Here is a 14452-nt window from a genome sequence, read left to right on the forward strand (position 1 = left end):
TGTCTATTGAAATTTCTGTCCTTTACAATGTTCAAAACCAAAAAGAAAAAAACTAAGTACACATTTTAGGTATTGAAACTTATATACTAGTTATTGAAATAGTCAAATCTTTTATGGTATTTCCCTTTCAAAAATAAATTTGTATTCTGTATTCCATCAGGAGTTTGTATATTAAATTATGCCTGCACTTATATATAATCTGCATACATCAACTTTCTTTGTTGTGGCCTATTAGACATGAACATCATTCAGTTCATTTGAAATGTCCATAAGAATGATGATTCATACATTGTCATTTTGATTATTTCACGGACTGAAAATTAATTTGCAAATTCAATGGATCAATTATCTCTCCCATGCTGTGTCATATTTGTCGAAACGTACATGTACTGTATTCAAGAAAATAAATTTAAGGCGCAGTCTTTTGCTACCTATGGGCAAATACATTAAATTTGGTATGTTGGTTGATATTATTGATTGTACCACAAATTTTAATCTGATGCTAGCTTTGATTTGTCAGCATCAATCATGAGAATTTTTACTATATTCAAAACAGAGTTGAACCTCACAGAGATGTCAGAATAACTCAAGGTTGCAGTCAGGATAGAATGGACTAGATACTGAAAATGATTTGAATATTGTGCTCTTATGTTGATTATAAGTGTAATCCTTGACAATTGATACAAATTCTCATATACCTACATTCACGTGCCTGTGTAAAGCTATGGGAGAAAGCGCCCTCAGATCCGTGCATTTTTTTACGTATCACGCCCCGGCCCGGTGCCCAAATATGGGCAATCGCGTGCATTTCTGAACTATCTCGATTCTGGTTACTACGCGCGTTGCTATCCGCAAACGTTCCATTCGTACAAAAAGCCAGCGCGAGATTTGGAAAACGTCTGCTCGCTCAGATCGTAGTTGCGCGTGGCAACAGTGGAGCCGCGCCGGTAACATCGGCTTTTATTTCTAAATTCTAGTGAAATCCTGTGTATACTAAGTGCGTGCCTGTTCAGTATAAATTACAAGAAACTGACATCACGCTTTTGTCCTTCTTACACCTCGATTTCAGCCTTGATCTCTGTTGGTCACGTAATAGTACGCGTATTGCTTTGCGCGTTCTAGAATTCTGCAGGTAAACAAATGACGTCATTATGTATGTCAATCCGCGACGGGAAGCGGCCATCGTATTTATGAAAAAACTGACACAAATGGCGATGAATTTTCGATATCGCACGCATTTTTATCTCCTAAACAATGTTGAATATTATGTAAAATACATATTTATCATTCCATAAGGTATATGATAAAACCTTTACGACCCTGATACGGCTTTTGCGGCCCTTGGTCGTACGGCGTACAGGCCCTCGCACGCTCGGGCCCTTCCGCCGTACGACCTCGGGCCGCAAAAGCCGTATCAGGGCCGTAAAGATTATTCTAACATTGGAACAAATTTGACAAATTAAATCATAAAAGATTTGCAGTCAGTGGTATATCCCACATGGACAAATTTAGCAAAGTATCAAAAAATGTGATTGTCTCACAGTTCTATTGCCACTTTAATTTCCTGATCACCGATGATTTCCACTCAATAAATGACTGAATAAAATCACTTTTCACACCTGTAATCATCACGTTGCTTTTGGCATCAAACTTCTGTCACCTATCTTCTGTCACCTATCTTGAAGATAGGTAAATTGCACTGTAGACAAATCTATAGAGATAATAGTTAAGCCATTTGCCAAACTTAGATGGCAGTACAAGTAGACACACTGTGTCTACTTGTAGCCTTGTAATGGACACTGAAAAGTAGGGATGAAATGGCAAGATGTTAAACTTAAAACTATCACTCTTCAGAATATTTGCTGTATTCTACAAACCCCCTTTACTGTCTATGGTTGCTCTCTCCAAAGCCAATAAAAACACCACGTCATTCAAGACCTTTGATCCCTCCATAATTATCATGAATCGTTTTGTTAAAGCAGACTTAAAAATTTGCAATTGATAAGAAATTCTAGCGTTCACTTATTCATAATTGAAACTCTCAGAAGTCTAAATGCATAGTGTTTTCTTTAAAGTGTATACATGTAATGTACAGTACTATGTTCATCGTCATAAAAAATTCAAAAACCTTTTCAACAAGATCAGCTGGAGAGATCTTGTTCCAAATTAAATACTTAATTATTGATACTTTATCAATACTGCCGTCTAAGTTTGGCAAATGGCTTAATATTATCTCTATAGATTTCATCAGCAAGCTAGGAAGCTTACAATATTAAAGGCTGGTTTAATTCCATTATATCATACTTGTGTTGAGTTTCTGTTTTTATTTTGGGTAAATTTTAGCTAAATTGTACATACAATAATTAGAGTGACCGCCTTTTAGCCAAGACAAATATGGTATTAAAGCCACTTGCAAAAGAAAGGCCAAAGAGAGAGGACTTAAGATTTTAAAACTTGAGCAAAGAATTAGAAAAATTGAAAATTTGTTAGAATCTGACCCCGAGAATGAACTAATTTCCTGGGAGTACAACTTATTCAAAGAGGATCGATCTACAGACTGAAATGGACTATATTACAGAGGGTTGTATTGTTAGATTTAGGTTTAATTGGTATGAACTTGGGGAAAAAAACAACAAGTATTTCTAATAGGTTTGGAAAAGGCAAACTACAAAAAGTTACAGATTAATAAATTACTCTCCATGAAGGAAAATTTAATTCTTGTTAATCCTTTGGACATAAATCAAGAAATTAAAGAGTTCTATCAGGACAAAAATATTCAAAAATAATGTCTGATCAGAATTTGTTTTATAATAACTGTAATATTCCAAAGCTGTCCCAGGAGGATTCAGATTTCTGTGAGGGGTTAATTACCTTAGAGGAAGCCACATTTGCAATGAGAGATTTACCAAATAACAAAACACCTGGTAATGACTGGATAACAGCAGAGTTTTACAAACAGTTTTGGCATATTCTGGGTACAAAATTGGTTGCAGCTCTAAACAACAGTTTTGTCACCCTCACAAAGACAGGGTGTAATTACTCTTTTAGAAAAAAGGGGAAAGATCGTTGATATATCAAAAACTGGAGACCTGTGTCATTGTTAAATACGGACTACAAGATTTGTACAAAGTGTTTGGCAAAGCGTTTAGAGAAAATACTTCCAAAAATTATTCATGAAACTCAGTCAGCATTTGTTAGCAATAGATATACAGGGGCTGTTATACGTTTAACTGAAAGTATTATGTCTTGTACACATGAAAGGAATTTACCAGGTATGATATTGAAAATCGATTTTGAGAAGGCTTTTGATAGTTTGGAGTGGGATTCTCATTAAAGCACTTCAGGCATTTAATTCAGGCATTTGGACATTCCTTTATACATTGGGTGAATTCATTATACACTAACATTGAAAGTTGTGTTATAAACAAAGGATACTTTCCATTGAGTAGGGGTGTGAGACAAGGTGATCCCCAGCACTATTCATTTAAAGTTTAGAAACATTTTTAATAGAGTTACGTAATCAAGAAGGTATTAAAGGTATTGAAATTGGTGGTAAGGAAATTAAGAAGGCTTCCTTTGCTGATGACCTAACATGCTCCTTAGAGGATGTGAGATCAGCGACAAATCTGTTTACTCTTTTAAATGCTTTTCAAAGTTTTTCAGGTTTGAAAATTAATTATGATAAGTCAGAAGCACTGTGGCTTGGAAAAATGAAAAGTGTATGAAAAAGCCACTTAAAGTCAAATGGCCTAGAGAACCAGTCAAGATTGTGGGTATTTATATCTCATATGACAAAGAAGCCCCTTACGAAAAAATATGGCTTCTGGCACATAGTTGTGCATGCTAACCCACAATAGTTGTGGATACCAAGCTGCAACTGTTTGTGGCTTATAAGCAGGTTATTCATATTTTATCATGTAAAGATCTGTTCTGGCACAGTTTTGCGGTATACAGGCCGCTGTAATTGCAGACGATATGCCGCAAAAAAATGGGGCGGGGCTTTTAGCGGCATAGAGGCCGCTGTGATTGCAGACAATATGCCACAAAAAATGGTGGGGTAAAAGGTTTCATGGTAAAATGCTGCTATGCATGCTCCCTTTGCTACCCCCCCCTCCCCAACCATACCTGCATTTGTACCTACCTGTTTTACACTAGCCAGGAGATTACCAAACACTTCACATCTTCATTTGTTTTAAGGGACAGTAGCTGTAACTTATGATGTTGTTCTTTTAACTTTTGTGTGTTGAGGTAACTTTTCACTTTACTCAGTTGGCAAAATAGGCAAAAATCAAGACACATAACAGTATAAAAATACTGCATAAAAATGAAGTTACAGCTACTGCCTTTTAAACCGACTACTCACAGATGCAAACAAAAAAAAACACTTACCACATATCTTCACGATAATACCCCATTGTTTATTTTGATATGTAAAACAATGATGTTGGTACACTAGGCTGGACCACTAAGAAATTAAAATAAAATCAAAATTCAATAATCTAATGAGGTTCATGTGAAAAACATCAGAACACGTCTAAAAGTCTGCATTTCATTTTTCACATTATCCAAAGTTGTTTTCGATGCCATCCTAATGTTTCCGATCTTGTTCTGAAACTTCACATTGAATGTTCCTGTTGATCCATTGGTCTGTTCAGCTTCATGGCCTTTGCCCATACACTGAGAATAAAAATGATAAATAACAGACAAGGATATTATTACATGTGCAAAGTGAAATTGCTTGTATTTTGTCGACTACCCTTATCATATATTAATACAAAAATTCACGGAAAAGAGCATTCATGTGCTTGAAAGAAATTATTATAATTAATATAAAATAATTTACCTAATGATACAAACTCATGACATATCTATACATTATGTTTATTGTGATTACCAAATATTTGCTTTTCAGCCTCATTTTCACTATTTACTTGTGACACACCACTCCAAACTACAACTATTGACCAGCGGTGATTGGGTTTCAGCACATCTCAAACAGAAGAAATGTAAATGGAAAACTGTCTCATAAAATGTTTTAAAAACAAAAAGTATCCCTTTATTATAGCGCAGTGCACGGTTACAGGTTTGTTAACTAAATATATCTGTACGCGCGCGATATGCAGCTTGAAATGCGGACAAATTTTGTCCGCAATGTTGCATACATTGCTGTTTTTGAAGCTTGTACTGTGAATCGTGAATATGCCTATTGGTATTCATTGTTACACTAGCAGTTTGCCCACTGAGTTGTATTTTCGTCGTTCTTGCATGCGTAATTTTCAAAAGCGTAATCTAAAAATGCGGACGAATATTTATCCTTGCATATTAATGAAAGAACAGTGACGTAAACTGTGAACGGCCCTACCAAAATTAGGTCTCGGTTTAAATAATAAAAGATATGAGTACCTGTTGTATATCATCAATCCGGTCAAAATTTTGAATCAATGAATAAAAATAACAGATAATAGCCCGGCTCTATCCGTTACTACAACTCTCCTACTTGTAATTAACGCACAGAGACAGACAGTGTGGAGTAATACTTCACTGTTTATGTTAAACCATTGTACCAACCGGCAACCTCCATGAGTAACTATATTATTTTTGCCAATACCGTACGTTCATTTGGCATACTTGAACAGGGTTCGCCAAGAACAACATCAATATAGCACGACCAAAGACAGTGAAAACTGCGAAAATTATAGAGACTACTCGCGGTATTGAAAATTACTTACCGAATTTTTAAACGATCTGTAGCTCTTCGATCAAACTATGGTATGGGTGTGTCCGTGACCGTTGTTCTTCGGGACGATATCGCGGTCTCAGAATCGGTCATCCAAGGGCCATCAACGCATCGCAAACGCCGTTTGTTGGTTTTAAATTCATAGCTAACCTTTACGTACCCTGAATGATAATGTCCTACGGTAATTTTACGCTAAACTGTACAAAAATCAGAGCGAAAAAACGGCGACGATATACTCCTCGCTCAAACGTCCTAACGGTTTACCAGTGCATATCAGATTTAATTTGCCGCTCAGGATTTGACCCATGACCTTTTGGCAATCTGACCAATCATAAAGAAATCTTCACATGATAGAACAACAATCTGACCAATCATAAAGAAGTCTTCACATGATCTATGACATCATCAGGCGTGATTCTAGAGTTCCGGGTTCAAAGTCTGTTCAGACCCACGCACTTGATCGAGCTCAGCTGCATGAGAGCTTGCGCTTGAAAACCAAAACGACACAAATACATGGGAATAACCTCTCTAGATCAACACAAAACTCTACAAAAACGGCTCCGACATAGCAGTCTCGTGACTTACAAACTTTGCCCGACGATGACTTTCATCGCGCACGTCCGTATTTTGAAGCTCAGCGTGATCAATGTTGAAACTATGCGTACATTATTATACGCTGGGAAAGCTTTACCGTACGTAGCCCTGCGTACGCGCGTACGATGCTGTGTGTTCCGCTACAGCTAATCGCCCCGCTCACTACAGCCCTGCAAAGACCGTACCCGGTACCCGTACGGGTGTTGTAGCTGTACACACAGCATCGTACGCAGGGCTAGCGAGAGAGTTGCCGACATCAACGGTTATTTACGAAAAGTGAATAAAAGACTGGCATTTTTGGAAGCGATCGAGTAGCTGAGGTATGCTGGGATACGACTTGGGCCCAAGAACGTTGAATTTCGGCAGTAATTTGGCTTTTTACGTCAAGTCCCAAAATGGATTTGAAGTCACCGACCCTACGTACGGGTCTTTGCAGGGCTGTGGTGAGCGGGGCGATTAGCTGTAGCGGAACACACAGCATCGTGCCGTACGTACGCTTTCAATACTTACTCCGTACTTGCAGTTCATTTAAAACCCGCTTGTGAAAAGGGGGTAAGAAAACACAAAAGAACAAGATATACTTATTTTTGAGTTGCAGTTCTTTGAAAGACTAGTCTTTTCAAGGGAGATATGCACGTGAAATGAGTTCATCATACGTCGATATATGGGTTCGCCGGAGTTCATATTTTGCAAAGTCTTTTTTTCTGTAGAAACAGTTACGCATCGTCGTAAACCACGCGCCTCTTTACGGCAACAGCTCAGCGCTGATTTTTGCGAAGGTCAGCGGAGCGGAAATTATTGCTCTTGGCTTGCGAGAATGCAGTTACGCTGTCAGTGAGAACCGATCATTTGCAAAACGTACATAAAAAAGTCAGTGATTGATTTATTGCACCGATCAAAGTCAAATATATGGTAGTTTTTCACACAATTTGTTGAAAATCAAAGGTTTCCTGCTGTGCCTGCTGTAGTGTCACTGTCAATGGATATCTCATATAAGAATGCGTGACCAAGTGGAGTGTCAACTCAATGTTGTGGCTTATAATCAATCAATCAATCTTTTATTACTCAACACACACTGACAGAGAGTGTGGTATGGTACATTTCAGATGAAGAACAACATGTCCAAACTGAACACCATCAAATGGATATTAAAATCCAAGTACATTGAATTGAAGTACAATTTATAACTCTGACTGACTGTAAACAGCTAACTGTAGGTAGCTACTGGAGGGGTCAGCAAACACCAGAATTCCTTATAAATATAGCAAGGTTTAGAAAATTCTGTTCCATAATCTTTTCATCTCTTCTACTTTTTCTTCGACACTCATAGTGATAGTGAGCAATATCTTGCTCAAACTGTGTTTTATTAAATATTTTAGCATATCTGCCACAAAGATTTGACTGATTGTCTTTGTGTGCCTGTTAAGTGCCTCTAGTGGCACATATCGGCACATAATGAAAAAAAAGTTCTGGCAGCCTTTTTTGTGTGTAGCTTATAAGCCGCAAGACAGTGGGACATATGCCACAAAAAAAAATTTTCGTAAGGGGAAGCTGCTTCCAATATGAATATTGCAGGACGTACACTCGAGAAATTAAAAACTTCACTCAATTTTTGGAAAAGCAGAGATCTTACACTACTGGAAAAGATACAAATAATGAAATCAATGGGGCTGTCTAAAGTTCAGTATGTAATGTCAACAATAGATATTCCCAATGTGAAACTTAAGGAAATAGCATGTTGTACAAATTTCTGTGGTGTGGCCAAGACAAAATAGCTAGACACACTGTTATAGGTAAAAAGGCAAATGGGGACTGGAAATGCCAGATACGGTATTATATGCTAAATATAAAGCAGCGAGAGTCAATTGGATAAAGAGATATTGTGATGATTCTTTAAAGCATCCATGGAAATTGTTTTTGAAGAGAATTTTATATCCACTAGGAGGTATAGATTTATTGTTGAAATGTAATTTTAATATTGATTTACTTAGTTAGAGGTAACAGGTTTTTTCCATAGCATGTTAAAGACTTGGTCAGAGTTGCAAACAGAACAGCCCTCTTTAGACCAAGTCTCTCCACAGAGAAAAATTATTTGGAATAACAAATCAGGTAAATCAGTGTTTTATCAGGATTTCGCAAATATTGGCATTTATTATCTTGACCAATTATACACGGAAAATGAATGGCCATAAAATCAGTTGGGAAAATATTCGAAATAAAGGAGTTCCGCAGCTTCAATTCTGAGGTGGTTTGAGTTAATGAAGGCCATACCAAATAGAATGGGCCAAAATGTAGATTTCCTTGAACCCAAAGGGGAAGCTAGGGTACAGTTGGGGAATGATTTGGTAGCTTTAAGTAAATGTACGACAAAAATGATCACTGAAAAAATCATTGAGAATATTTTCATTAGACCTCGAGCAGAACATTATTTTTCTCACATATTCGAATTGCATATTATCAGTTGCCACAGAAAATGACTATTGATACAAAACTTGGTGAGTTTCAATTTAAGATTCTTCATAATATTTTGATGACAAATGTTAAACTGTATAAAATGAAACCCCCAAGAGTGGAAAGCCCATTGTGCTCATGTTGCAAGCAGGAAGAGGAAACTTTGATGCATTTGTTAAGTGAATGTGAACAAGTCATGTTATTTTGGGATAAATTTTTTCTCCTTTGAACTTGTAAAATAGGGTTCCTGAGTAAACTAAAAGGTTGGCAAATTGTTCGTGCAGATCCAAGTCTCTCATGTCTTGTAAACTTTCTTATTCTTCTTGGTAAAAGGTTTATATACATTAGCCGCTGTAAAAAGGTGAAGATAGATTTTATAGCTTACAAACAATATGTACAGTCAATACAAAAAATCAAATATAATATTGCAAACAGAAAGAACAAATTAAAATTAGACTTTCATATAAGGAAATGGGCTGGATACTTAAAACTTGTTACTTTAGGACCAAATATTCAATGCAAACAATTAACAGTGTATGGTATTTATTTATATTTTTCTTGATTGTACAACTTTCCAGATATTTCCAGATGTAATCAGACATAAGTTTGTAAAAGCATTTCTGTATAAACTCAATAAAAACTTGTAAAAAAAAAGCCACTGGCACTAACTGATGTTGCATTGACATGAATGCAGGACAACAGAGTAAAACACTGATAAATAACAAGTGTGACTTAAATTGATAGAGTGCACATTCATTCCAATTTCTTACTGTCAGGATTGTTTCATAGCAGTTGGAATTCTTGTAACCATGGCAACAACAGGAAAGAGAAAAAACAATACCGGTATCTTTATTTCCAACATTACAGTCAAAATAAGAGAAGAACAGCTTATTGACTCAGATCCACAAAGGTATTGATATCAGATATACAAAGGATGACTGTAACATACCAGAGTCATTTCAAGACACATGTAATAACTACCATCCTGAATGCTTCAAATTGTTGTCGTGTTTTTTTGAAGTTTAGATGTATCAAATCTATCTTCACAGGTCATCTGAAGCTTCTTACTCTGAATGCAGAAATTAGAATTTGTGTCAGTGCAGAACCAAACCAGGTAGAAATTAGACTTGATTATTGTTTTCTGCTATGTACGTGAAATCTTCTGTAAAATATTTTAGGAGTACTGGTTATTGCATCGTGATTTATGAGTGTAGGTCAGTCGAAGTCTTGCTAAAGGGTAAAATATCACCCATGTGGCATACTGCTGGGGTAAGTTATTATTTACAGTGATTTGAATTACAATTCCATTTCAATTTCATTCGTTGTGGAATATTTATGACTTGAGATTAAAGGGGAACACTGCACTGTGTTGGACACTGTATTTCAAATGGAAAGTAAATAAAATGATGAGACTGTATATCTGTTCAAAATGAGGAACAACTCATGACTTAATGCCAATGATGCTATATTGCATTTAGAGGAAATTAATTCATAACTTATATTACTATGTCAATAATCTCAGAGGGAATTCTACAGTATCTGTAGAATTACTAGCAATTTTGAAATGAAATCTATTCAAAATGTAAACACTGACAAAACATGATATTTACATACAAATAGAAGCATTGTTAACAGTGTATGTATCTGTGATATAATCGCTATTTACAGTTTATGCAATGAATATACTAAATGTAATTTCAACAGTATTTACCACAAATTGCATCAATAATACAAGAATTTTCACTGAATACCTTAGAAACATGATATTAAAATTCCAATCCACTCTGTATTAATACTAGATTAGAATATTCATCAATACATCCAGGTTTGTCACACTTAAATGTTTAATAGGATGTTATATTTTTTCCAAAGAAGAAAGAGTATTGTATCTACCATGTAATTCCAATGAGTATTAACCATCAATGTCATGAATTTTTAATTTCAACTGATGATTCCTTCAAATTTTCACGTTTGAGGATGATGTATGATGAATGTCATTTTCAGACTTTGTAGAAGTGGAAGAAACTATACCAGAAATGAGACAAAGTAACCAAACATGACTGTCAGAGACATGTAAAAGTCTAATATTGGTAACCACAGATGAACCGTTATTATCATGGAAGAGTCACCTGCCCTCTGCAAAAACGACATAATAAAACTTTTCGAAGACTTTAATTTTGATGCAGTGGAATCATTTCAAGAAATTTCATCAAGGTATCAACTTTTTCATTATGTTATCTATATCAGCAGAGATAATTGTACCAAACTCAAAAATTAATAACAAGATATTTTGTCAAAGCTCATGCCTCCAAAAGTTCACATACAATATTTATATTTTGGAAAATAAAATGAAAAGTTCAACACAAGGACTTGACTCTTGGATTCAGTCAAAGTGATTGACATGAAGTCTTCAGAGCTTGATTATACCCCCTCTCTCTCTCTGTACATGTATATGTATAGTATATATATGATATAATTGTATATATATATATATATATATATATAAAATATATATATATATATATATATATATATATATATATATAAATATATATTATATATATATATATATATATTCTCTCTCTCTCTCTCTCTCTCTCTCTCTCTCTCTCTCTCTCTATATATATATATATATATATATAGAGAGAGAGAGAGAGAGAGAGAGAGAGAGAGAGAGAGAGAGAGAGATGTGAAAATCATGACACATTACATTTCACTCCTTCTCAACCTTTTCTGTTTTAGTTATGAAAAGAGCTGCACAGAATGGTTTCATTTGAGTTGTTTGATGGAATCTAACAGCAATAATAAGAATCAATGATATTTATTCCATTTCCCTTTCCAAACAAAAGAAATATTGCTTTTAAATCCGAGTAAATAAATCTAATGGTGCAACTGTTACTATTTTTATCTGGTAATCCAATAATTATGATATCTCATTGTTGACAACTGAAGGATACAATGTGATATAAAAAGATTAATTGTATAATAAAACAGCATTTATTACACACATTATAATACAGTACAAATATTGAATCGGGTGAATAAATTTGAATTTCCACTATAATATCGGTGTGTTGTGATTTTTCCTAATGTACACTGCACCCGTACATTTCATAACTTGGATATTTTTGTAGTTGTGTTATATGAAAAGAACTTTGACAGAACAGATGTATTGGCAATTAGGCATTGCAAAAATTACACAGGAAAAATCATGATGCTCAGTACCAGTATAATTTTTCTAGCTTTAGGTTTTCATAATCTTCCCTGGGAGAAGAAAAAGATAATGAAAAAGTGAAGAACAGATATAATTTGTTACTAGTAAACACTGCAGCCATGTTTGCTTATTTTCAATATGTATCAATGTAAACTGGACAGCTGCAGTGGGGTAAAGCTGGTGGCTAATTTCACTAAGCCTTATACATACACTGTATCACTTTATGTAACAATCAAACCCAGAGATAAAGCAAATAAGTGCATCAATTAAACCATGTAGTTTATTTGATTAAATTTCTGGCATGCATTATAGTACTCAAATTAGAAATAAACATTTGTCAGACTATCAAAGCAAGCGGAATAAAAATTCTACAGATTTTCCTTACACCGAATTCATGCTATACGTATATTTATATTTGCTACATTTTGTCAAAATATAGTCATCAGGATATGCAAATTAGGAACCTGTCAAAATCTGAAAGCAATATCAAATAAGCAATTACCAAACATTTGTAAACATGGCAATAAATGACATTGGCAAACAGTGTGCCATATGATGGAACTATTTTATGAAATTTACATGCATATTTTATGATATCTGAAATTAAAATCAGGTCTGACTTAACTCGTCAGACTGTTATCCATTAATTTATTTGAAATTTAGTTGTTGTTAAATGAATCAAGACCTGGCTGTTTAATTTAGCAGCATATAATTAAGTCATTTGGCCAAATTAATATCGGCAGAATAATACATGCAATTTTTATCATTGAAATAGTAAAATAAAGAGAACATTGAAATTAACACTACAATAGCGCTAGCATCATTAAAGAGGCACTCCCACTTGGTAACAATTTTAAAACACATTTTTTTAATGCCAACGGTTGATATTTGACGTGGCGATTGTGTGCGGATCGCGAGATATCGATAAAAACATGTCATTTCCCGAGCGTATTTTTCACATCCCGAAGTTTTATGATCGTTTCTGATTTTGACCTGCTGTTACCTTATGACACAATTGTTGCTTTTTTATGAATTATTAGCCTGGGCCAGTGCTGCTGCTGAGTTTGATTACTATACACTTTGGTATGTAACTTATTGAGTTTCATCATACAATAAGTTTCAGGATGTGGCCGAGTTCAACAACTTTGATGCAAAAGTTACAATAACTTCAGTTGTCATTAGATGCTATTTATCACCTTCACATCAGCACCGAAAAAAACAACAAGAGACTTAGCTTGACAAAAAATATAGATGACATTACAAACATTCATTATTATATGCAGTGAATGATGGTCAGTCCAAACCCTGTGAATTTGGATAAAATTATGCTGATGAACTACAATTTCTACCCAGTACGTGCTGTACTGTGAGGGTTGAAGTTTCTTTCTGTTTGCAGATGCACTGAACGCATTGCAATTGCTTGCAATCACACACTGCAGTGTGCAACAGGAGTCCTAAAATGCACTTTAATTTCGACTTTCTGGTAAAATTGGACGAAAAAGATATAGTAATAAGATTATTCACAAAATATCCGGATTTATGTCACTGTACATAGTACGCTTCAGTATTGTCCCATGATGCCGTGCGGTTTGCACTACTGGATCATTGATGCACTCAGACATAAATCCCGGTATTTTGTGAATTACCTTATAATATATTAACATAATTTTTGTTTTGTTATGTCAATTTCAAGTTCTTGTAGTTCTCCCCAGCTATACAATGGACTCCCAAATACAAGTTGAAACATTATAAAAGGGACATAAGCCGTAACTTGTGGCAAGTTTTTCAGTATTCTGCTTCGACTACTGTGTCTGACCCTAATCCGTTTGTCATGCTGAAATTTTGAGTATTCTTTTTGTCAACACAGCTTGTTTGTGTGTGATTATCGTTTTTTGTTTACAAATGAATTCTAGTCCGGACTTGAATACAATTTTCAACAATAATAATGTAGATTATACTCATATATGTTGTGTTGATATGCTAAATACTTGGCATTAAATTACAGTTTAGGGATTCAATGCAGAAAGTGTAGGGAAACCACAAAACAAAAGTTCTGAAAAAATAGCGAAAATATACAACTTATGGATCTTTAACTTGCCAGCACACTGCATTTATGTAAGATATGCACTGTATGTTTACATTCAAATTTTAGTCTGGACCAGACTTTAATTACTTGTCAACAACAAAAATGCAGTCTACAAGTACAGGTTGACAAGCTGAATACTGTGTATGCTTTGGGTTACATAGAAGAAACTGTAGCTGCAAGAACTTAAAATCAACATTTGTATAAAAAATCATTAAATTTATGTGATTGGAGCAAGTCACATTCCTACACATGCTGAATATAATTGATAGCTGTTTAGAGGTATGGCCGTTGCCTTGTGTCACCTTAATTTCGATGTTTCCTTGAAATCATCGACTTCTTTAAAGCAAGAATGAATAATCAATATCTCTTA

General features: G+C 35.0%; 1 protein-coding gene and 1 long non-coding RNA gene across 2 annotated transcripts in view; both read right to left on the minus strand.

Annotated features, from left to right (window-relative positions):
• Positions 1–14452, minus strand: part of LOC139151373 (putative diacyglycerol O-acyltransferase MT1468) — a 388693-nt gene that overhangs the window by 365894 nt on the left and 8347 nt on the right. The gene's annotated exons all lie outside the window — the stretch shown is intronic.
• LOC139151344 (uncharacterized) lies at positions 4398–6380 on the minus strand. The gene is made up of 2 exons (XR_011556405.1): positions 5730–6380; positions 4398–4677 (listed from the first exon to the last, which is right to left on the minus strand). It is a non-coding gene; the product is annotated as an uncharacterized lncRNA (long non-coding RNA).

Source organism: Ptychodera flava, chromosome 2 (assembly GCF_041260155.1).
Source record: "Ptychodera flava strain L36383 chromosome 2, AS_Pfla_20210202, whole genome shotgun sequence".
NCBI lineage: Eukaryota > Metazoa > Hemichordata > Enteropneusta > Ptychoderidae > Ptychodera > Ptychodera flava.